Source organism: Mustela lutreola, chromosome 10, assembly GCF_030435805.1.
Source record: "Mustela lutreola isolate mMusLut2 chromosome 10, mMusLut2.pri, whole genome shotgun sequence".
Taxonomy (NCBI): Eukaryota; Metazoa; Chordata; class Mammalia; order Carnivora; family Mustelidae; genus Mustela; species Mustela lutreola.
Window position 1 is genome coordinate 75,836,679 of NC_081299.1, and position 25,652 is coordinate 75,862,330.

General features: G+C 40.9%; 1 protein-coding gene and 1 long non-coding RNA gene across 4 annotated transcripts in view; one reads left to right on the plus strand and one right to left on the minus strand.

Annotated features, from left to right (window-relative positions):
* LRRC8B (leucine rich repeat containing 8 VRAC subunit B) overlaps positions 1-25,652 on the plus strand; it is a 65,508-nt gene that overhangs the window by 13,626 nt on the left and 26,230 nt on the right. Inside the window, exon 2 of one of the 2 annotated variants that reach the window (XM_059135775.1) lies at positions 20,880-21,037. The exons of the other annotated variant lie outside the window; for it this stretch is intronic. The gene's annotated coding sequence lies outside the window, so the exon portion shown is untranslated. The remainder of the gene's footprint in view (positions 1-20,879; positions 21,038-25,652) is intronic. 2 annotated transcript variants of the gene reach the window in all.
* On the minus strand, positions 218-11,553 carry LOC131809131 (uncharacterized). Of its 2 annotated transcripts, none has more exons than XR_009345065.1 (3): positions 10,426-11,095; positions 9,125-9,240; positions 218-6,286 (listed from the first exon to the last, which is right to left on the minus strand). It is a non-coding gene; the product is annotated as an uncharacterized LOC131809131 (long non-coding RNA). The 2 variants fall into 2 exon arrangements; XR_009345064.1 differs by having other exon boundaries at positions 219-6,286; positions 9,125-9,372; positions 10,426-11,553.

Here is a 25,652-nt window from a genome sequence, read left to right on the forward strand (position 1 = left end):
GAATTTGTTTAAGATAAGCGGTTAAACTACTAATGTGCATTTATTGTATACTTTCTTTAGAATTACAGTGATATATTTTCTAGATATTGTAGAAATAAGTGTTTTCCATAAGATCTGGGAGAAGATGCCCATAGGTCTTTTGTTGTTGTTGTTGTTGTTTACATTTTTTAAAGTAATCTTTACACCTACTGTGGGGCTTGAACTTAGACCCCTGAGATCAAGGGTCACATGCTTTGCTGATTGGAGCCAGCCAGGTGCCCCCCGAAAGGTATTTTTTTATCCCTCCACATGCATGTTTATTCTTTCATATATTATATCTCCATGTATCATATTCTTGAGAGCTCCTAATGAATCATCCAAAGAGTAAACAAAATATTTCAGTTACTCCATGTTCTGGACAATTATTTTTATTTTTTATTTATTTTTTTAGAGAGCAAGGGAGATAATTTTTTTTTTTAAGATTTTATTTGAGAGAGACAGGGAACACAGGCAAGGAAAGGAGCAGAAAGCAGAGGGAGAGGGACGAGCAGACACCCTGCTGAGCAGACACAGGGTTTGATATCAGGACCCTGAGATGATGACCTGAGCTGAAGTCAGAGGTTTAACTGATTGAGCCACCCAGGCGCCCCAAGAGTGAGAATCTTAAGCAGGCTCCTCACCTAGCACAGAGCCCAACATGGGGCTCAGTCTTACGACCCTGACATGACCTGAGCCAAAATCAGGAGTCAGATGCTTAACCGACTAAGCCACCCAGGCATGCCTGGAGAATTATTTTTTGGTTTATTGTTACTTTTTAGGTTTTGCTTTGCTTTTATCTATATATTTAAGGGACATGTACAGGGTAAAATAATTTAGCACAGTGTTTTAGATATAAAGTCCCCAAGCATGACACATTTTTGGAACTAAAGGAAGCTGAAGCTTCCAGGCATCTATTGCCCTGTGTCTTGAGAGCAATACCTTGAAATACCTTCCAATTGTAACTTCTTATTTCTTTGGCCATGTGGCTCCCTTCTTTTTACCTGATGAACCTACATTTTGCCAGTTTTGTTATCTGCTATAATGGCTTTCACACTGATGTGAAAATATACTTCGAGTCAATCCCACACTCAATGACTTCTTAAATACCTACACAGTGTACACCTCACCACCAATGGCAGCTTTCCCCCTTCATGGAATGAATGAAGACAAGCTGGGAGTGGGAGTTGGAACACTCAGTGCCGATTCTGGCTCAGTCTCCGCCTGGGGTGGGCTTAGAGGTACATTTTTAACCCTATCAGCAAGCATACAACCTCATTAGGAGGAGACACAAGGAAGATTTTAAGCCAAAGGTGACATCAGATTTTTTGGGAAGTAATACCAGCAGCTAAGGTAAGAGAGGTCATCTTGGGAGACCAAGTAGAGCAGTGGGGTTGGAAGAGAGGAGACTAATACAAAAGAAACTTGAGAAAGAAGTGGTAAGGTTAAATTGTCCTATTTCCTTTCATCACAAGGATCCTGTGGCAATTACTTAATACAAACTATGCTCACCAAAGTTTCACTGGTTTGATTGTTGCTCCTAACTTGTGAATCATTATTCATAGAAGGAATAGAATAAGTTCCCTCTTGGTTACATATTGGGTCCCCCGCAAAGCCTCAAATTTCAGAGTACTGATGAATACACGTATTAATAGAACTTTTTTTTTGAAGATTCTATTTATCCTTAATAGAACTTTTAAGAAAATCATTGATTTTGCTGTAGACTGTTTCTCCCAAATTCATATGTTGAAACCTAATCCCCAAGGTGATAGTATTAAGAAGTAGGGCCTTTGGGAGGTGATGAGGTCATGGGGGAGAACCCTTAGAGAATCCAGAGACTGCCTATTCCTCCTACCGTGTGAGGGGATGTGGTGGAGAAGATATTTGTCTGTGAACCAAGAAGTTCTAATCAGACACTGAATCTTCCTGGCATCTTAATATTGGACTTCTCAGCCTCCAGAAGTGTGAGAACTTAGTTTCTTGATGAAGCCCCCCCCCCAATCTGTAGTAGTGTGTTATGGCAGCCCAAATGGATTAATACAGCTTCTAAGCATGGATATCCTGTGACTAGAAATGAGAAGAGACTTGGAGGAAGTAATATCTGTTCTGTGGCAAGAATAAGGACTCTCTGCACAGGAGAGGTCCGCTGACACCAGGTAATCACTCCACACAGGACAGCTCCTCATCTTCCAGAAGCCCTGAAAACTGTGGGCACATGGGGTATGTTCTGTAGCCAGAGGAGAACAGAGCCTGTCTTTGTGAGGAGTTTACTCCTTTGTGGGCAACTGTTCTCTGATCCCTCCTATGCCGTGGGAGTTTCCATTGCTTTTGATGGTATCATCAATGTGAAGGTAGAAAGTAGGCCAGGTAGAATTATTTCTATTTCTGCAATTAAGAAGCTGGCATTCTGACAGACTGTGTAGCTTGGCTAAAGTTAAGGCAGATGGTAGGCAGGATTCAAGTTCACTCTGCTCAGTCACTTTGCTCAGACTTCTGCTGTGCTTATTACTGAATGAACGAGGACATGAACAACTGCATATTTCATCTTTTGTTGGTTCCACTAGGTAAGCTACTTTTTATCCTTCTCAAAGATCTCTTGGAAGATTATTCCCGTTCATGCCAGTGTTAGTTACGAGTTTACTAGTTGTGCAGGCTTAGGTAAATCAAGTCTGCTTCCATTGCTTCATCTGCAAAGATAACCCCATGGAGTTGTTGGACGCATTAAATCAGTTAATTGACGTAAAGGGTTGAGAATATTTAACATAAGGTTACCTTGGGACGAGCACCAGCTTCCGAGATTCTTATAATAAACCGCACCTATTCAACTCCTTCAGCCTCACCTCAGCTACTTGGGGCCGAAGTATTCCCAAACTGGGCTTGTTTTTGTCTTACTTACCTAGGAGGGACTTGTAGGGCAAGTTCTACCTGATTCTTTGGATAATTTATAATTTGTCATTTCAGTTAACTAGACTTAAATGGGCTTTCTCCTGGTCATTTTTAAAGTACAGTCAAATTGCTTAATGCTGACAAATTAGACTTGTATAATTATGGATCAAATAAGCACACTATAGACAAATTAGGAGAAATTAGACCTGCCCCAGCACCAGGTCAGAAAAGCCTTTGAATTATTGTTTAGCCTGAAAGTTTTCTATCTTCCCATTCCCCAGAATTCAATTTTGAATTATTCAGCAGATGGACAAGTAAAAAAGAAAACCAAACCCCCCAAAACTATGGTTTCACATTTTGAATGGATATTTGGAGATAGGTAGATTTTTTTAACCTTGAAAAATCTTACATGCAAATTGACCATAGTGGGTACAGTACCTAAAGTCATGCAAGTTGAGACATTATAAAATTCTTTATATTTGTTAGAAGTTCTAGAATTCCTTTGTGGGGTTGTTGTTCATGAAGGTAACAGAAGCAATGACTTATTAATTTCCTTATTTTAAGTGGGTCTATGTGAGAGATGGATTCTTGTTTTTTCTCTCCAGGGAAGTCCTTAGAGAAGTTACACATGGTGAAATCTTATAAAAAACTTACTTTTAAACAAAATGTTTCCTTTGCTAATGATATTCTGCTTTGGTGCTTTGTTGTCAGTGTGCTGGGAATTTTGAAATATCCTCTGCGTATTTCTGTGATTTTAACCTAATAATCTTATTTGGATTTACCAGGTTTAGCAGCTGTTGTTTTCACTGACTATTGCTAAATTACATTAATGTCCAAAGTTGAAAAACTGTTTTTTCTACCTTGGCCAAAATTACGTCAGGATTTTGGTTTGGGTTTTTTTTTGTTGTTTTTTTTTTTTTAAGATTTTATTTATTTGACAGAGAGAGAGAGAGCACAAGCAGGCAGGGGTAACAGGAGAGGGAGAGAGAGAAGCAAACTCCCCACTAAGCAGGGAGCCCATGACTCTGGGCTCAATCCCAGGACCCTAGGATCATGACCTGAGCCGAAGGCAAGACACTTAACTGACTGAGCCACCCAAGTGCCCCAAGATTATTTAGAGTTTTATAAAATGTCAGCCTTTTCTCCAACCCTAGTAATTTTCCTTTTCTTGCAAGGAAACTTAATATTGCAATGGATGGCAAAGCTAGGCTGAACGTCTCTCCCAGGACACTAGTGCAGCTTATAGTGCGGTACAGAGAACAGTGTTTCCTTGATAAAAGCCATCTATCCTCTTTTCTACTGGGAGGAGAGACCTCCATTCCACTGTAATTTAAGCAGTGTTTGGTGTGATATGATAAATATTTGAAGTTTAGTATTAACGATTATTCCTTTTGGCAAAGCAAACTGCAAAATTGAGAGGCCAAAGGCTTTGACAATGTCCTAGAAGAGCATAAACTTAGAATGACAATGACTTTGTTGGATAATTCTGTAGTTTTTTTGGAGGGAATCAGATGAATTTTGCCTTTCCATTTAATTATTTCATGTAACAGGATTCTTTTTAAATAGCTAACAACATATCTTGCTTCCTTTGCAATTTCTTTTTAGGGCTCCGTCAATTTGTTTTAATTGCAAGGCCATGGTTTTTCAAGTCTCAGAAGGAAAGATATGCTTTTCTATTCCTCCCAGAGTTAATTTTGTTCATTCTGAATCCCACCTGATCCCACCTGATCTATCACATTCCCATTTTCCCTATTAAGGACTTAATGTTTCCTCCTACATTCCAGATCTAAAGCAGTAATTTTCCTTGGTTTCAAGTCATATGACCAAATATTCCTCATTTGCCAATAATGATGTGTATTAACAACATGCTCTATCAATTACAAACCTACTTTTACATGTGTAACTGCATTCAGTTCTGACAGTCCTGTAAGGGAAAGAGGAAGGATGGCTGCAGTTAATTCCTATTTTATGGGTGGGCTTGTAAGTCCCTCAGACCCCAAATAATGGACAAAACAGAAGGGTGGGGACAAGAACTCAGGCCTTTTAACTCCACACCCAGTGTTATTTTTGCCTTGTCATACTGTGTCAACATACCCTGGTCTGTGCTATGAGACATTTCTCGTAAAAGGAATTATGTCAATATACTCTGTAAAACTGCGCCACCAAATTTAATGCTCTTATTTAGTTCTGTCCCTTCTAAGCATCTGTTATTGCTGTATATGTATGCTGAGAGAGGTTTCCTGCTTTCCAGGCTAAGGACATTGTTGTAAGTGAACAATTTAAGGGGTAAGGAACACAAAAAATAGCAACAAAAGAGATGTCCCAACGTGACATGACTAAGTGATAAGTTCAGTGGAAACAACGTAGGAGTTTAGACCTGAGCTGAGCCTTGCAGGATGACATAGAATTAGGAAAGATAGGGATGGGAAGAGGAACTGTCTAAGCAGAGGTGTGCAGGGAAGAATGGCTACGATACTGAAATAATTGTGGATGAAATGATATATCCACGAGGACTCAAAATAATCCTGGGCATGGGTGTGATAGGAGTTGATAATTGCTGAAGCTAAGTGAAGGATACATTGGGGCTTCCTTAAACAATTTTTGATACTTTGTATGTGTTAAGAATTATGTTCCTAATAAAAAGTTCAAAATACAAAAATCGTACAGAAAGTGGGTAGGCTGGCCTACCTGGAATGAAGGGTTTGTTCAAAAGCATAGTGGGGAAGGCAGTTGGGTATCAGATTTGGTAGGAGAGGGTATTTATGATTCTACCCCGTGGCGTGTGGGTGAGTACTGATCGACACTAGACTTCGTTGACTGGACTTGAGTCTTAGCCTGAGGTCAAGGTGGAGTTGGAGTACAGCCTGCCATCCTCATCAGGGATGGAAGGATGGCCGCAGCCCACTTAAATCTGGGTCGGCCCCACTCCATCGCATCTGGTATATTCAGTTCTGAAAGGCACATTTAAAGGGGGCTTTTTACAAACCCAAGTTTCCATGGTGGGACCCCCCAGGGACAGAGGAATGTCTCACATCTTGTTGAGAATCTTGCTACAGGAACACTTCATTAACTTGAAGCTTGTCTACCTGGAAGGGACTTATTTTCCCTTCTGTCAAGTCCCTCTCCTACCCTTTTTCTCTCTCACTCTCCCCTCCTCTCTCGTGGGCCTAATAGTGGATAGTTAAAAGGAAATAAAACCATTATTATGACTCTCTAGTAATTGAAGGTACGTGTGTGTGGTGGTGTCTAATCTCCTGAAAACAGATTTTTAACAGCAGACGGAACTGTACACAGTGGCTCTGAACCATTTGGAAAGGCCGATGCTTTACTGTAGCTTCTGAAACAAAGTTCCTTCTTCCTTCCTGTTTATAATGTTTCTCTGCCGCTGAGAAGAAAAGAGGAAAGACATGTCAGCCATTTGGAGAGTTGGTAATATTAAGGAATTATTAATCATTTGGATATGATTCAGTGGGATGCTAAGCAGACAAGAGCCCACTGCTGTATTTTCAGGAACTTTTGTAAGCCAGCTGTTAAACACAACCATGAAACAATTGTAGAAACATAAGATATTAAAATGAAGGTGACATTCAAACTCATCACTTCCTAATGATTTTACTATACTGTGCTATTATCCACGCCTCTAAGATTACTTAGGTCTCCTGTATCTGCATTGCACAAGTCCCATTTCACAGTGTCTACGCACTTCTTCTCAATCCCCCCTTCAGTGCTGTCATGTTAATAGCTTGAAAGGGGCTGTGGTGGGATTAGTTATGCCTTTCGAAGTGGCAAAGACTGTGAATCAGGCCTCTTCTTCCCCCGTGGAGAACGGATTGTTGAATACGTACCAGCACACTGGGTATGATTATGGTGTTCCAGTTGGATGTTTTAAAGACTCTCTACCTTTTAGAGATAACATTCTGAAATAGGATAAACTATGATCTCTAGAATTTGTTTCAAGTAATCCAGTGAGGGTGGATGTTTTGATTATTGTATCAGAGTGGTGGGCACATTGGCCTCCTTCTACCCTTCTCTTGACATGTATGTATGTTTAACATTCTCCATAATAAAAAGTCAAAAACAACGATTAAGGAATGCTACAATGAAAATAGATAAGTTGCTTGTACCCAGTCGATAGTCTGGTACCCGTCGGTCCCTCGAACTTTGATGGCAACATTCCTTTGATAAAGTATTATTCTCTAATTGTAGAACCCTATTTGTAACTGGTTCACTTAGATCACTGAGTTTAAATAGCTGTTTCTCATGAAATAAAATCAAGAAATCATGATGTGCTATTTGCCATACCCATGAGGACGGAGGAATCCAGGAGAACCCTCTGTAGGACACTGAAAAGCTCTCTTTTCATGGGGGGCGGAATGCATTTGTTGGATTGCAATCCTGTTTGCAGAACCAGTGGTACAAATAGGAGGAAATGAATCAAGTTATTGCTCAGAGGGCTACTTCAGATTACATGACAGCTGTGTACCCTGCAGATTTATTTTCAGTCTAGCTAGCTTGAGTCATTGCTCAAGAAAGGAGTGCTGTCAAGTGAATTGTCTTCTGTGCAGATGACGAGAGCCTTTCTAAACATTGCCTTGCTGATACACATGATGTGTTTAGAATTGTTGGCCTATAAATTCAATTAGACCCAAGCCAGTGGCTTCAGAAGCGTAGCATAAGTTACATACTGACCGCATTTCACAAAGAATACACACAGTGTATTTCCTTGCACATACCTAGACATCAAATGGAAAATGTGTAACATAGCTTACATAGAATATATCTCTTTTCCCCTAAGTTTAAAGTCCTTTTCACTTCATTCTTTTTTTTTTTTTAATATTTTATTTATTTACTTGACAGAGAAACAGAGATCACAAGTAAGCAGAGAGGCAGGCAGAGAGAGAGGGGAAAGCAGTCTCCCTGTGGAGCAGGGAGCCCGATGCGGGGCTCAATCCCAGGACCCTGAGATCATGACCGGAGTTGAAAGCAGAGGCCTAACCCTCTGAGCCACCCAGGTGCCCCTCTCACTTCATTCTTAATAAGAACTTAGATTATGCTATTAACTTCTTCTTGTCTTTGATTGTGTAATAATTCATACTAACTCAATCCAGTTGACCAGAAAAAAAATTACTATGAGTGAGGGAACACAAGTGGTCACTGTGATTGTCCCGTCAAATGGCTTGGTGAGGAAATTACTATGTTTTATAATGGGCATAGGGAAAGACAGTAAGAACCTTGAAGAGAAACTAGTCTAGAATATCTGTGTCATTATTTTAAGTTATGTGAGTCTCTGGTCTATGTGGAAAGACAGACCTAGACTGTTCTGTAGGCTTAACCACGGCAGGGGGTGGAGGGGTAGAATCACAGTGTCAAGCAATGAAAACAACAAATGTCACACTCAGGTAATCCGGGTCAGAATACCAAAAGGAAGCCTATACTGAAACAGGAATCAAGATCAGGAAACCAGAAGTGAGTGCAGCATGGGTAGGACAGAAACCATGACTCATCCTCCTAAGACAGAGCTGGACAGAGGGGTCACCTGGGGTACCTGAGACATTTTTAGACCTGGCTGCAATTTTCCCCATGTTAACTCCTTTGCATCCACAACCTGCAGTACCCTCTGGGGTCCCACCACGGCATAAGTCCTGAAAGAATTTCTTCAGGGTCTATAAATAGAAATCATGGTTCAAGACTAAGTTGAAGCTTGCAGATTGAGACATGAATGCTAAGGGAAAACACATGTTAAATTCTTCAAGTATAAGAATTGCAGGACTATGATTGATTCACTCCATGATAATTTACCAAGCCCCTGCTATCTGGCTAAGTGCTGACATACCTCAGTGCACCCTCCAGGTAAAAGCCCTGTGTTCTCGGAGCTTACTGCCTAGTGGGTGGATCTAGACAGTAGACTAAATAATTCTATAGTACATTAAATAGAGATAAATTAGAGAAAAGCAAAACAGGACATATTCTCCAGAATTAGATTTCCCCAAGGATACATTTTTCAACTCTATCAAAGCTAGCAAAGATTGATAGTTACAAAGGTACAAACCACACCACATCTGGAATTCCTTCGTGTTTCTATTAACTCTGTTGATAAACTAAATATACTCACTGTTTTTACCACCAGTAAGTTTAGAGCACAAATGAAAGGTAAAGTACCATGAGAGAGGTAGCAGCTTTTTTTTTTTTAAACACTGAAGTAAAATGAAATATATACACTTACATATTTTGGGAGAGAGTTGGCAGTTCATGATCAGGAAGGCAATGGAGCCCTTACAATAAGGAGGCCTTGATTACTGTCAGGTGTCTTTGATTACTTCCAATCTTGTTTACCTCCAGCTGGACAGACAAGTAGAAGCCATTCAAAGCAAAGAGGGTGGGTGCATGCGTGTATTACAAAATACAGGTGTTATATATTAGTTCAGTTGATTGCCTTCCTAGAAATTTAGTCTCATCTTTAAATGGAAATATCTAGAAAGGAATGTATAAGTGAATTTTTTATAGGAGATGGACCAGACTACCTTAAGTTTTTATTTTAAATATTTTTTTCCAAGTTACCAAGCTTTTCAACCCAGGAGTAGCCAGAGTCAGTGCCAAAAATGTGCAGTGTAACAAATTCATTTATGTATCCTCTTCTCCCTAGAGTGTACTACAGACTTAGGGTTTTAAAAACCACACTCAGCGGTCTCCTCCACAAATGTTCACAATTGACCCTTGGCCAAGACTAGGGTGGTCACTTGTCCTTGAGCCCTGGGAGTCCTGAACATCTAGTCTGCCACCAAGGCCTTCTGAGCAATACCTGAGTAACCCTAGAACCCATGTCCATAAGCTGTTTAGTACCTGCCTGAAGGTGCTTAAACGTGCTTCCTTTTATCCCCTCTCCTCTTCCCATCTAGGCACATCTTAGTTCAAACCTTCTTTCTTGTTTTACCTCTTCAACTATTGATCTGGTACTCTACCCACACTGTATATTTCCCCTTCTAATGAATCCCCCATGCTCCCACCAAAGCAGCAAATTCTAGATTTCTAAACTTAAAATTTGACACTCACCAGATCATGTCACCCCCTTGCATAAAACCCCTCATTGACTCCATGACATGGTGCCCATGTCTCTTTATGACCTGACCCCAAATGTCCTTTTGTCTTACCTTCCTCAGCTTTCCAACTGTCTTCACTCTTGAGACCAATATTCAGTCAAAACTCATCTATGCCAGACCCCTTATAAAGGTCTGAAGCCTTAAGTAGGTTAATAAATTATCCTTGATTTAGAACGAAAGTGAAATTCATGGGCTTGCTTATTGGTCTTCTAGTGAATATTGGAATAATAACTAGCACTTTATGATTAAAGCCTTTTATCAGCCCAGCTTGATTCCTCTTTCCTGTCCCCATTTCTCCCACCAGCCAGTATTTGTCAGGTTTTCTCTCATAATACTAATAAATTCCTTCATCCCTGGTCATTTTCACTGACACTCCCCTGTTAAGTCTTTGCTGCTTAGTTACTGAATTACTGCAGTAGGATCCTACCTGGTTCCTTTGCTTTCATTCTGTCTCGCTTTCTTCTCCTGCCCCTGTACCTCCTGTGCTCCCCATCCCCAGGTTAGTCTTCCTGAAACATGGCTTGCATTCTGTTTTAGAATCTCTCATGGTTCTCTTCTGTGAGTCAAGTCAAGCCATACTCTTCATTCTGGAACCTTCATCCTAAAGGTCCTCACTAAGTCGCTTATTTGTGAAGTCATCTCCCTCTGACTGTGAATATTCTCTCCTCAGTGGGGCTTGCTGTCTATTGCTCTTAACTCCAGACCTCTCTGTTCTTGCTCTTCTACAACTTAAGTTCTTTCTCATCCAGCTCCTGCCTATCCCTGCAGGTTCAGATCCAATCACCCAGGCTGCTTTCTGTAGTCCCTCAGCCATAACTTTGTTGACCTTTATACATGGCAGCTTTGGATGGTAGCAAGAGCACAATGGTTGGTGTCAGTTATTGGATCAAGCTCAGGTTCACAAAATGTGGCTTAAGCAGCTTGTTCTTTCCTCTCTGAACTGGTATCCTTATCATATAGTCGAGCAAACAATTTAAATTATTGATGGGGGAAAACATGCTCCATAAACTTGAAAGCATCATGCAGATGCCTCATTGTTGTTTCAACTATATACCGTTTGTAATATATTTTGATATTGTTTGATATTGATAATGTATTTTCCTGTTGCCTAATCACTTAGTGTATATTTCCCATCCTCCTAACTTTTAAGCGTATTTTAAGGGTAAATGTAAGACGAAATACAAAAATGAAATGAATTCTCATTTACCATTATTCCTTCTTTTCTTATCCATCCCACACCTTGGCAAACATTTAATAAATTTTCCCATCAAGAGAATCCAATGAATAAAAGTGTGAAGTTTCAGGCACGGTAGGAAAGAATAGTATTTGATACAGGGAGAGAGAAAGAAACAGGAAGAAAATAAGGTGACTGGAAAGAAAGAACCCATCTAGGGAATTGGCCTGCCTCTTCTTTCTGACTTCTTTTGTGGGTCCATGGACAAGCTCAAGATTCAGCTCCTAGGCTGTCTCTGCAAATTTTTTGTACCCAAGCAGTAGGGCTGCCTCAATTTCCTAAGAGTAACAGTTCTAACACAGAGTAGGCTCTCAAATGTTTGTTGCATTCACTACCCATATAATTTTCCTACTGTCACACATCCATGTGCACACACAGTATGTTTCTGTGCACATGTGTACATACCAATGGATTTATCTATCCCTGCTTGTAATTACTTACATTTCTCCTCTCTTTTCAATTTCCTTGGCATGAGTAGTAGGAGTGTGTCTGCCTCATCTGTAGGGTGCCACTGACACTCACATTTGCAATGTGTTTGTGCAATGATGGGAGTCCCTGATCACTTGATAAAGCCATAGGTACTTCCAGGAACTATTTATTTAAATCGCTAAGAAGTGTCCAAAAATACAGCATTATAAGATTAAACTTATTCAAATCATACTTAAAATTAATAAGAATAAAGAAGAATCATCACCACGTAAGAGCTCATTTTTGCACGAGTATCTTCTGGCCCTTCTCCCACTGATAATATCCTGGAAACAAGAGAGAGGCTGGTGGAGTGGTGGAGTTTCTGATTCAGCTTAGTGTCCAGCTTCGAAGAAAGCTATCAGCTGGTAACTCTTATTGGATTACACTCTTCTTAGGCTATAAGAATAACCATTAGGTACTCATAACTCTTCCAGTGCCTGTGCCACCAAGTCTCAGTACTCAGTTAAAAAACAATCATACAGTAGAATACGGTTTCTCTTTTCAGGGAATTCCTCATTTGTGGAGGATAAGGGAATGCTAGGAGCCCCAGCAACACAATTAGGAGAATGGGATTTTCTCCATACCTTAGAAGCCAGGGGTACCTTGCTTTCTTCTCCTGCCCCTGTATCTCTTGTGCTCCCCACCCCAAATCATTAAGGATTTGTGATTGTTTTGTTTCAGAGTAGATTTAGTGGCATGGAAAATGCTCGCGTAAAACTGTTCTTGGCTCACCAGGCGGGCTGGGTGGCTGCTCCCATATCAGATGACCCAGCCTGGCCGCAGCACAATACATCTGCATAGAATAGCGGGGAAATTGCGGAACAACAAAGACTTATGCTTTTAAATTCCTCTTATTGCTGCTTTAATTAAATTGAAGTTTCCACAGGAAGGGACTTTCAAGCAAATTTTAACAGTGCCTCAGCTAATTCCAATGCATTCTTTCATTTTACTTGGCTTTCACAATGTGATCATACTTGGTTTCACTTCCTGTTGTGTCCACACAAGCCTGTTGTTGCTGGGAAATATTTAAATGAAGCATTTGTGAAAGAAGAATATGGTTTTGTCATGGATGAAAGTATTTGGGTTTGATTTTGATTTAGTTCATGTAGTCATTTTTATAGTAAGATTTCTGACGCCTGAACTGGCCAATCAGTTGCCCAAAGAAGACTTAAAAAACAACAACAACAACAAAAAACCAAAGAAACCTTTGGCACAGAAGTTAATTAAGTTACCTTGTGGTAAAGTCATCTACAGAACTGTTTGATTAGGCTGTGGTTGTGAAACAAATGAAATGTTGGCCCATAATTAGAGTAATTGTAACTTGATTTTAAGCAGAGACTTGATTGCATGGTGAGTGACATAATGCCTAAGGACTCTTTCAGAAGGGCCCAGTATACTCTTAAGATGATGGCTTACTTATGGTGTGTTTCACATGGCTCCTAGTCTGTCTGGCACCATTTTGTGTGTGTTTTAAGATGATTCTTCTTGTGTATAACAGCATTGCATGAAGCATTTGGTTATTAATTCTAAAAGTGATGTTTTTACCCCAAAGTATCTGATTTCACCAAAGTATTCAGGTATTATCTAATGTTAAAAACAAAAACAAAAAAAAAAAAACAAGAAGCAAAAAAACAAAACAAACAAACAAAAAAAACGACTGATCAAATCCATTTCTCTTTTGAAAACACCAGTAAAACAGGAAAAGTCTGCTCCTTCAAAATCTGTTTTGTCCAGGTATGTCATGCGACCCACTAATCAGAAAGTTAAAATGTTTTGTTAGGTTGGCTCTACACCCAGCATGGAGCCAGACGTGGTGCTTGAACCCCTAACCCTGAGATCAAGACCTGAACAAGATCAAGAGTCCGATGCTCAACTGATTGAACCACCCAGGTGCCCCTGAAAGTTTAGTTGTTTTAAGCATAACTGTTTTTCTACTTGAGATTTGTATTGTGCAGTCCATTTATGTTTTATTTTATGGGGTGATCAGATATATACCCTAATATAGAAGTAGGCTTCCTGTTCTTGTTGTCAAACCCTCCACAATGAATCCTTCTTGCTGCTTTCAAGTTAATTTCCCTAATTCACACTAATATGCCTTTAAATGTCTTTTTCCATCATTCCCCTGCTCAGATGCCATCAAGTGTTCCCTACTGGTTATATGATCAAATCTGAATTACTTTCTGCTCTCATAAAAATATTTGGCTGTTGATTCTAAAAGTGATATTAAACTGACATAAAGTGGCTCTAAAACAGTCATTTATTTCTCAGGTGCCTATCATGCACGAATAAGGCCTGAATTATGTCTTGAAAAGTTCTTAGCCTGACATTGGAGACTTTCTTTACTATTTACCCCTAATCTACTTATCTCCATCAGTATATGTCTCCATCAGTATATGCCTCTTCACTAACTCCTAAAATTCACCTTGGCATCCTTCTACCTTCGTGATTTGTTCCTCCATACCTCCACACCTCCACATAAAAGACTTTGTGCCCTATTTTTAATTCTTGTCCCTTTGCCTCCCACCTCGATAAATCTTAGGCATCTTTCTTGGCCCACTCATAACTCCTATGCAGTAACTATTATGCCTTTGGTGTATACTGCTCTACAACGCAACTGTAATCCTTTTGAGCTTTCTTGTATTCATGCCTCATTTCACTAAAGCATGAAGTATCCTATCCCAGCTTTCTGTTGGGGTCCCCTCTCTGGCTGTGTTACAGTTGGTGGTCCATAGGGTCCTCTTTATTTCTACATCCCTTCAGCTAGCAGCAGCTAAGTTGTGGCCTTCCCTGAACGGGTAAGTCTTTCCACAACAAAAACAGATGGTGTTGTCAAATATGAATGGAAAAATATTATTTCTTGTGTGTGGTAAGGGAAAGAAAAAAGGACAGAGGAAAAAAAAACACACCATTAGCTTTCTTGGCACAATCTTTCTGCCTTTCAAGTTTGGTTGCTAAGAAATAACCGTAGATTCATTTGCTGGGTACAAAGGAGAAACTTAGGTCACTAACCCAGAGACTGTGCTTCTTAGGCAGCTGAATTTGTCACTGAGCCAGACAAAGCCCTACCCTGATTTAGAAGTCATGTGTTACACTTCCAGATGGGGAATGTGACTTTTGTCTCCCGAGAAGCCATCAAAATTCTAAAGTTCCCAGAGGGAACATGATTTCCCTGCTTTGCTAACACCAGATGAAGCTACAGGGCCCTGTTGAGTTCTGAAGCCCAAAGCCAAGCCAGTGTGCAGAAACAGTCCATCACCTTTGCTGTGTAAGCATTCTCCCTGATTCCTATTCGTTCTTTGTAGGTTGTTGTAGAAACCTGACCTTCCTCTGTCACTTCAATATGCCCTGAATGACCTGAAATTATTCTTAATACCATGGTTGAGCTGAATCTTTCTTCTTTGCTGATAGGGCTTGAATCTGCTAAATGACTCAGGGACCTTTGCATGTCAAGTGGTATTTGGAGAATTGAAGACGCGATGATGTGGTGATTGTAGGAAGTTGCTGTGATCTTTGTTCCAGGCAATGGGTCTAATTTTAATTCTCTCATTCATTCATTTAATGTTTAATAGCAGCTTCTGACTGTAAAAACATGGGGGGGGGGGGTAGATAACAGCATGACACACGATCAGACCTCCTAGACCTTATAGTTTAGTGGGAGAGAAATAAACTTTTAATTTTAAACTGCATGAAGGTGTGGGATAAGAACTGTGAACATGAGAGATAGAAGACTGAAGGAGTTCATTGTGATGGGCTTGGTCAGAATGGTCAGGGAAGGCTTTCCTTAGGAAGAATGTCTGTAAGTCATTAACTCTGGAAATCTGTGGCTTAAAATGACTGTCCTGGTGGGTCCTTGAAGGTGAGTTTGATCTTCTAAGTGAACTGCTTTGCACTCTTTCAAATTGCAACAATTTTGAATGACAATTAGCCCTCAGGTGTTACTGTTCTTATGCAGTGCTATACTACACACTGTATGTGGTACAATATTGTATCTGGTCTTTGCCCCTGGTTCCCGGCACAGTGTTAAAACCCTTGAAATCTCCCGATAGGGCATCCTTGGTTACTCATAATGATCCCCCCTCAGCCATACCTGAGTATTTGCTAATGAGGTGACTCTGGATGGACTCATGGAGGGCTTCAGGTTGGGGACTAGTCACCAGAGGAACCAACAATGGGATTAGAGGGTTGGAACTTTCCAGGGCTGGAGATTTTTCATTGCCAATGGCCAGTGACTTAACCAACCATGCCTATGTAATGAAACTACTATAAACGCTGTCAATGATAGGGTTTGGGGAACTTCCCAATTGGTGCTTTGGAGGTTGACATATTCAGACCGGGCATGGAATCTGAATTCTACCCTCCCTCCCCCTCTCCTACCAAGACTACCACCAAGTACCATGCCCTAGACATCTCTTCTATTTGGCTGTTTCTGAGTTGTGTCCTTTACAATAAACCTGCTGGTTTATGTTTTCCTGAATTCTCTGAGTCATTCAAGGGAATTATCAAACTTAAGGAGGGGATTATGGGAACCCTTGGATTGCTAACCAAGTCAAACAGAAGAGCAGGTTGTCAGGGTCCTGGGACTTAGGACCAGTGTCTGAGATGGGGTCAGTCTTGTGGGACTGAGCCCTTAAACCTGTTGGAGTCTTAGGCTGACTCTAGGTAGTATCAGAACAGGACTGCGTGGGAGGGCACCCACATGGTGTCAGAAAAAAGACATCTCACCGTGGTTACATTAAATGTAAACCAGATATTTTTCTGCTCCAGCAGAGGAGCAAATGGAAATCAGTGATTCTGACCAGGAGCCATGGCTGAGCTGCAAATGTGAAGCACTGCTTTAACCCCAAGATGAACTTGGACTTTACCAGAAACACAAATGCCAGAAGAGCTTGCTCTTTCAAAACTGACCTGTTTCTCTGCTCATGCTCTTGCTGGATGCTTCACTCTTCCCATACCTTCTTCCAGGGAAGAGATAAGCAATGTCAGCTGATCGGAATGCTCCAGAAGGCCTTCTCTGGGCTGGGCAGATAGACATGGCTGCACTTTGTGGGCACAGAGAGCCGGAGGTTGTGGGTGTTATGTCATCTTTTCTTCTTTTCTTTCTTCAACAGACAGAATATAAATGGTCCATTATTAGTGCATTATTGCAAGGTTGGTTTGGAAAAGAATTTTTTACATTCGCTGTTGTCTTCTCACTGCACAGTTGTATGTTTGGACTACATATATCTGCCTGGACCCCTGGGCCTTTTGGAAAAATCCCTTTTGACTTTTTTAGTGAGACTTAAATGTTAGGAGGTGTCAGTGACCTTGTGACTCTTGCTGCTTTGTTTCCTTGGAATCAAAGTGGTATAAATAACGCTCACTTCATGGATTGTTTTGATTTAAGAATATTCCAAGGCCAAAAGTATCCTCTTTTAAAATTACTTTACCAGCAAAAAATAAAAATAAAAATAAAAAAATAGAAAAGACTTTCTTTATAAGAGACCACCCTTATATTTATATGCCATTTTAATGATTCCGAAGTACTTCTGCAATATTTATTTTACCACCAACATCAACCTTTGGGGCCTGTAGACACATTGTCCACATTGTAAAGGTGAGGACTCAGGCCTGGGTTGGATAAGCTGATTTGCTTAAGGGTATGCAGAGGGTGGTGGAGGCAGGCCGGGGATTCCAAGTACATGTTTCCCACACTGCAGCCATGGAAGAAAAGCCCCTGCCTTGCTTGTGCACTGAATGAAGAAGTGAGGTTTCTCTTGATGAGCAACAGGGCCCCAGCAGTAAGGGAATAAGAAATATAAAAATAAATAAAAAATTGGGTGGTTTACACTTACCTAATGCAATTCCAGAACATTTAGAGGGCAACACATCAGCAGAACAAGCAATCACTCTATATCCCAGAACTGACTGCCGTAGCAATGACTGCTGCTGCCCAAGGAGGAGAAAACTGTAAAAATGCCCAGTCTCTGGGAGCATAGATACCAGTAACATGTAGGTAGAAACAGAGCTAAAGGCATTAAAAATCCCTTCTCACAGCGCTAGTCCCATGACACAGGCAGTGTGAGCTGGAGTTGGGGGGTGGGGGAGCCTACCTGACTTGTTGGGTTGGATGAGTGCCCACAGTGAGCCACAGGGTGAAGTATCCTTTCTTCCTAGTCCGGCTAGTCCCAAGTGAGTGATGATCACAGAATATGTGACCCAGTCAGCCCAGCCTTTTGGAGTCAAGCCCTCACATTCTTGGGAAGGAAGTAGCAAGAACCAATAAAACGGCAGAAGAAGCTGGATAGCATTTGTTCCCATCACATTCCATTGCCAGACCTCCCCACCCCTCCCAGTGATATTATTTTTACTTTATAACAACAACAACAACAAAAAAAAAAAAAACACCAAATCGGGAAGGTTTGATATGTTTTAGAAAGGGCTCCCTGACTGCAGTTTGGAAAGGGGACCAAGGAGGGCAAGAGAAGAAAACATTTTTGTTGTCTTCCACAAAGATTCAGCAGGCTCCACCCAAGACAGTGGTGGCAGGGCTGCAGAAGGGGCTAGTTTCAGACAAAAACATGTAGATTTGAGAGAATAAAAGGAAAGAAGGTTTGGGGCAGGGGCCGGAGCTCTTGATGTTGCTATCAACATTCAGGGACCCAAGAAATGTGGATTGATTTGGTGTGGGTATGGGCAGAAGTGGTGGGTTTAGTTTGGGACATGCTGAGTGTTAGGTGCTTCCGCACATATCAGTGGATAGCCAGGAAGCTGTTTAGGAGACGATTTTGAGGCTCAGAGTGAGAGAGCAGGGCTCACCATGTCTTTTTGGGGATCCCCTACGTAGAGGTGGTGGATGATCTTTTAGGGTAGGGGATTTCACTAGAGGAACACCTGTGCATGAACAGAGAAGCTACTGGCCAAGGACCGAATCCTGGTGAACCCCAGTGCCCCAGGGATGGATCTGTATTAGGCCCCTTACATGGTTCCCAGTTACCTTTTTACCTTCAATTAAAATCTGTGCTCTTGTTACTATGCTTGACCCAATGACCTTCTTTTCTTGCTGTGACCCACTTTTACTCTCTTTTTAGCAAGATTGATTATTAGTTGCCAATCATAGACCATTCATTGCTCTCTTTGTCTTTGAGTTCATGTTTTCCCTGGTGCTGTCACCATTTTTTTAAAAATCCCTGTTCGATTCTTGCCACTCCAGAGGAGTCTTTTCAGATTAAGTGTCCCCCAGCTCCAGCTGCAATTAATCAACTCAGAGAACAGTGGGATGTTGGAAGTGGAGGGTCTATCGATCATTTGGCTTTCCCTCCAATGTGACAAGTAAGGAAAGTCAGGTCAAATGAGGCTAGGTGACTCATTCAACGTTATACTGTCAGATCACTGGAAAGCAGGGAGTAGAAATTGAGTCTCCTGACACCTAGTCAGGGGTTCTTTCTGTTAAGCCATGCTGCCTTGTGGTTTTGATTCTTCCCTCTGCCACTGTCATGGTGACTTTCCTTCATTTGAACATCCAATCTCATTCCTGCATTCGCTCGTCCTCATCCAGTATAGCCCTCTGGAGAGGCAGAGCAAGGATTTCTCTTATTAAATTGGCTCTCATTTGATATGGGTCATTACTGCTACCCTCTTGTGCCTTGGATGGTCATTTCCACTCCACATATCCAGAGCCCAAGGAAGTAACAAGGCAGTCCTACAAAAATGAGTTCATAATTATGAGAGCCTCAGGAACTGATTGATTGATTGATTGATTGATTGATGGGTGTTATGTGCCCAGTAAGAATGTCTGCTATCCCCAAGGGAAAGTGTTATGATTGCTCTTCTTTAATTGCTTCCCAAAACACACGCCATCTCTCCCTCCACCCACCCCACCTGCCATCTAACCCCTCTCCCCAGCCCTTCTTCACATTAGGCTATCCTTGATGCCTTCTGCTAGATTGGCCTCTTTTTTTTTTTTTTAAAGATTTCATTTATTTATTCGACAGAGATCACAAGTAGGCAGAGAGAGAGGAGGGGAAGCAGGCTCCCTGCTGAGCAGAGAGCCGGATTTGGGGTTGATCCCAGGACTCTGGAATCATGACCTGAGCTGAGGCAGAGACTTTAACCCACTGAGCCACCCAGGTGCCCCTAGATTGGCATCTTAATAAAAGATTAATAAGAGGCTCAAATACTTTTCAAGTTATTGGTGATTTTTGTAAACATGTGGGTGCCTCAATGGTTATTTGGGAGAAAAAAGAAAGGCCTCCTGTGTGTGCTTACCTAGATAGTCTCAAGAAGATTTTTGAATGTGTTAGGTTCATATATGGCTATTTCTGTAGTAGAGAAGAAGATCTGTGCCTTTTCTAGGCAAATTAGTAGGATCATTTTCTCTCACACAGCCAAATCCTTCTAATTCAAGGTAACAAACAAAACTGATAATTAAATAGTATTTATTATAATCTAGGAATTATGGGTAAAGTAAATTTGACACAGTAAACATACTTTTTATGTGTCAGTATGCCTTCCTGTACATTGGGGCCCACTGGACATTAAATCTGTGTAATCCATTTATGTTCATTTTAAAGCAGTCAGAACAGCTTTTATTTTATATGATTATAGGATTTTTGTGATAAAATACGCATAACATAAAATGTAGCATCTTAACCATTTTTAAGTGTACAGTTCTGTGACATCAAGTTCATGCACGCTGATGTGCAACTGTGGATTGTAAAACATGGCCTTTGCTTGGGTGACATTGGTGATACCAGGCTTGCCTACAGTGTGAATCTTGACTGAGAAGACATGCACTGCATGAGAAGGAGGGGTAACTTATTTTTGCATCATCTTGTATTGTTTTGGCCTCACAGCACTTTGTCTTCCTTCTGGGCCATATATTAAATGATTGAGGTAAGTTACATTTATATTTCACAACACTTTCTAATAACTGGAGTCCTGTGATATATTGCAAAATCTGGCATGGAAATCACTCATTTAGGAGAACACAACATTAGGAGAACAGAACCCCCTGACGTCTTATCTGTTTTTTCTTTACAAGCTAATACTTTAAAGCCAACCCTTAAAGGATTAATTTTAGATAAAGCTGTTACTCTGTTAATAAATTACCATTTTTGAGTGTTTACTTTGTACCTGCTTTTGTGCTAAGCATTTGATTTATGGTTACTTCATTTAATTCTCTCTCTCTCTTTTTTTTTAAGATTTTATTTATTTATTTAAGAGAGAGAGAGCAAGAGCAGGGAAGAGGGACAGAAGCAGGCTCCCCACTGAGCAAGGAGCCCGATGTGGGGCTATATCCCAGGACCCTAGGGTCATGACCTGAGCAGAAGGCAGATGCTTAACTCACTGGGCCACCCAGGTACCTCCACCTTTTTAAATTCTTAAAATAACTGTATGGTCCCTGTTTTACAGATGAAAAAAAAAATGGATACTTAGCTTATCTACCATTAGGCAGGTGGTAAATGACAAAGTTAGAGTTCAATCGGATCTAGCCATTCTGCTGTGCTCCCTTCCAGGCTTCTCTAACAGTCATACAAGTTTTCTAGTAAGAACTAGGCCTAACAACATAACCAACATATTAAAAGTAACTAATATACTGAACACATGTGATACTTCTTTAGTAAGTCTTTCAGAAAGAATGTCATTTGTAGGGGCTCTGATATTAATTTGTTTTGACCACATTTTAATAGGAAAGCCAAGAAGAAAAGCCTTGTAAAATATTATTTAGACACAGATTAAGCCTCAGTTATTCCTCTTGTTATTATATTGCTGGAGGCATGTTTCTGTAAAAGGCTGTGCCTGTAGGATGCTCCCTTGCTCTGGCCATCTAGCATGTCAATCTTAATTATATAATAGAGGCAGGCAGGATGGAAGGAGCATTTGTTGATTCTGTTTCACAAGATGGAATACTGAGTAACAAGCTGGGAAAACTATATTAAGCTGATTTTCAGATTGTGTCTTTTAGTTCCCCTAAAAGATAGATTGTAGGTTTTTTTTAAAAGAGAGATGCATGTTCTATATAAAACTCCTTTTTATATAGTGCACTGGAGAGGCGGTGTGGCAGATGGCTCGTAGAATGGGTTGGTGTGAATTTGGGGTTCACTTTGTGAGCTTGAGCAAGTTTCTTAAGTTTTCCAGTCCTCAATGTTCTCACCTTTAATGCTGAGACCATAATACCTACCTCGCTAAATACACAGTAAATGTTAGCCTTCCCTTTCCCATCTCCTTCTACCTTTTAAATTCTGCACATAGTTATTACTAAGGATGCCTTGTATGTTAGGTCCTGTCCAGTACACTATATTCTTCTAAAAGCTCTAATCGAGAAGGCAGGAAGGCATCTAACCATCTCTTTGTGATGCAGATTAATGACAGTGTAACAGAACCATCAGCATTCTCTAAATGCTAAAGAAGCATGGAACAACTACTTATTTGGTGGGTAGAATGGGTAGCAGCGTTCATTTTATTTTTTTAAAGATTTTATTTATTTGACGGAGAGGGACAGCAAAAGCAGGAATACAAGCAGGGCAAGTGGGGGAGGGAGAAGCAGTCTTCCCGAGGAGCAGGGAGCTTGATGCAGGGCTGGATCCCAGGACCCTGGGATCATGACCTGAGCTGAAGGCAGATGCTTAACGGCTGAGCCACCCAGGCACCCCAGCAGCATTCATTTTAAACATCTTTTGTGTTTAATGGTCATTTAATACTTGGCGAACATTAAACCTTTATATTTTAGGGTCAGAAGTTAACTCAACCTAAACATTGGGCAATTTGATATTTGACACTGGGTTAAGAAAATGTTCTACTGGATATAGCATTCTTTATAATGATCGCTATCAGAAGTTATTGATTTTAGGAGACTGAGAACATCCAGAGACATGTAATATTTTCAGCTTAATCATAGCTCACAGGAATTGTGGAATTACAATACTTACAGACCCTGAGGAGACAAGAAATGTCCTTTCCTTCCCCAAGCCCATGGTCTTGAGGGAAGGTGGAGAGAGAGAGGGCTCACATTGTACTACTGCATTGTACTTTTAGCTTGTACAAAAGAATTGTGAAATCATAATTCGATAAGATATTAAGGTCATTTAGGAATGCTGTGGCATTTATCCAGTGATCCATCACTGATTCAAAATGACTCACTGCCATGAGAATGCAGCCAGTTATGCTAAATTTGACAGCAGTTCTCCACTCAGATCTCTGCAATGTCATGTTTGGTGGCTTTGCTGAAAAGTATGAATTTTTCTCCTTCCAAAGGGTGAAAGCTTCGCCTCTGCTTCTGAATCTCTGCACTGATCATGGAGTGATGGAAATGCCTGAGGTTCTGTCCTCTCTGTTCTGCTTTCCCACCTTCCTAGACCCATTGTGTGTGCCCACCAATTGTGTTATAGATCATTCAGAGTCAGGCCTTCTTCCTCTGTACTCTTGGTTCCTAACTGGTTGGTGAAACTTGACCTGGTATTATTGGTTCACTCAGTAATTATTTACCAAATATTCATGGTAGGGATAGGGGCCAGGATTGAGATATAGGGGTCCAAGAGATAAGCTAATAATTTGTTACCCTGGGCAGGCTGATGATTTGATGCCACTTCAGACTGTTGTCCTTTGAATATTTTTCACAACATATTTAAGAAGAAAAGCCAAGCTCCAGGTGAGAGGGAAGGGGGTAGCCAAAGAATCCCTCAAATCTCCCTCCTGCCAGCTCCTAGGTTCTCAACAGACCAGAAGAAAAATAACAGACCCCTTCTTTTTCCTTCCAAGCTTACTTTATACAGACCCTGAGAAAAGTCCTGGTGGATACTATTTTTATTTCATCTAGTTAAGTTTCCAGAGATGTCTTCAGCACCCCATGGATATGTCTGTATGTGGAAACTGCCCTAATAGCCAGGCGCTTTTTTTTTTTTTTTTAAGATTTATTTATTTGACAGAGTACAAGCAGGCAGAGAGAGAAGGTTGGGGGGGGGGGGAGCAGGCTCCCTGCTGAGCAGAGAACCCAATGCAGGGCTCGATCCCAGGACCCTGGGATCACGACCTGAGCTGAAAGCAGAGGCTTTAACCCACTGAGCTACCCAGGCCCCCACAATCAGACTTTTAATCTAGGCCTGGGAAAAGACACTGGGATAGATCCCAGACATGTAGATAAATAAGATGCTGCCTCAATGCTCAAGGAACTTGAGGCAATAGCTTATTCTATACTCTAACACAGTGTGAGAGAACTGTTAATGTAGTAGGAACATGGATGCAGGGACAGGGAATTCAGGCTGTGGAGGTCAAGGTGGATCATGGAGGTAACTCATGGAGGTGATGGCAGGGTGGGACAGATGGTGAAATGAAATGTCCCTCTTTTAAGTACATCTGGTATTTCTAGTTTGAAATTATACAATTAAAATATTTTAATAATAAAAATATGATTTTAAAATCATATTTTAATTGTATAGAAACTAAAGGCTTAAACTTATGGAATTGTTGGAGAGCAGGATGAGCAAGTGTGATACTGCAACGATTCTGGCCATATCTGACTTACAAAATGAGATCGAGTTACTAGGCAGAGATTCTTGACTTCTTGCTAAGCCTTAAAGGGGAAGATTTTATTTAACCATCACTAAGACACAGATTCATGCCAATGGAGAACCATTCTCAGATTCCAGAGTTTTAGAGCAGTTCTTTGCTTAACTACAAAGGAGTTCGTTTTGTCAATCTCCCCTATCTCTACTGACCAGAAGGAAATGAGAGCATCCAGACTTCTCAGTTTTCAAAGCAGAAGGCATGGGGCCTCTTGTTTTTCTATCACGGTTGATTGTCCTCTATTGTTCTTTAATCCACAGTCACTTGGAAGTAGTCCTTTGTATGTCATTTCACTGGAAACCTTTTGAAGGGAGTTGTTCTTTGGTAAAGGGAATTTTGGGTGTTCTGTTTGTCATCTCCAGATCTCCAGAACAGACTTTTTTCAGATTGTCTTGGAATTGACTTTTTAAGTGAAAATGAACGTGCTTTGGGTCGTGCCAGTGGGGAGAGAAAATGTTTTTGAGGGGGTAGTAGGTAATGCTAGTTTCATAACACTCATTACCATAGCAGCAGAGCAAACCAGAGAAGCCTGTGTCAGCAGCTGGGTCCATCAGCATTACCCTTGACAGTCGAATCCTGGGTTTTCCTGCCTCGTGTGGACTATTGATTCTATTCTAACAAGCATTGTCATTTAGTATTTTCACATTTCCTTTTTCCAGCTTGTTGTTTCTTTTGCTGCTAGGGAGAAAGAAAGCCGATATCTTATGCTAGTTTCTTTCTTTTTTTTTTTTTTTTTTTTTAAGATTTTATTTATTTATTTGACAGACAGAGATCACAAGTAGGCAGAGAGGCAGGCAGAGAGAGAGGGGAAAGCAGGCTCCCTGTTGAGCAGAGAGCCCAATGCAGGGCTTTATCCCAGGACAGGGATCATGACCTGAGCCAAAGGCAGAGGCTTAACCCACTGAGCCACCCAGGTGCCCCTATGCTATAGTTTCTAAAATTAGTTTTGAGTGATTTGGTTTTAGTCTGAATAAAGAAACTGAACTACGTTTTGTTGTTTTTTTACTTGACAACAATGGCTTCACTCTGAGATGACAAGTTGTGGTTAGGAGGAAGCTTTCATTACAGTTATATCTTCTCAGCAAAATATTCCTCTGGTGTAGGTAAATAAGAAGTAGAAAAGAAGAATGAGGGGCGCCTGGGTGGCTCAGTTGGTTAAGCATCTGCCGTCGGCTTAGGTAATGAGCTCAGCATCCTGGGATGGAGCAGGGAGCCTGTTTCTCCCTCTCCCTCTGAGGCTCCCCTTGCTTGTGCTCGCGCGCGCGGGCGCGCGCGCACACGCGCGCTCTCTCTCTCTTACTTTCTGCCAGATGAATAAATATTTTTAAGAAGAAAAAAGAAGAATGAAACTTGTTAGTAAAACATGTTAAAAAGCATTCAACTCAACCGAGTCAGAGAAATGCAAAATAAAC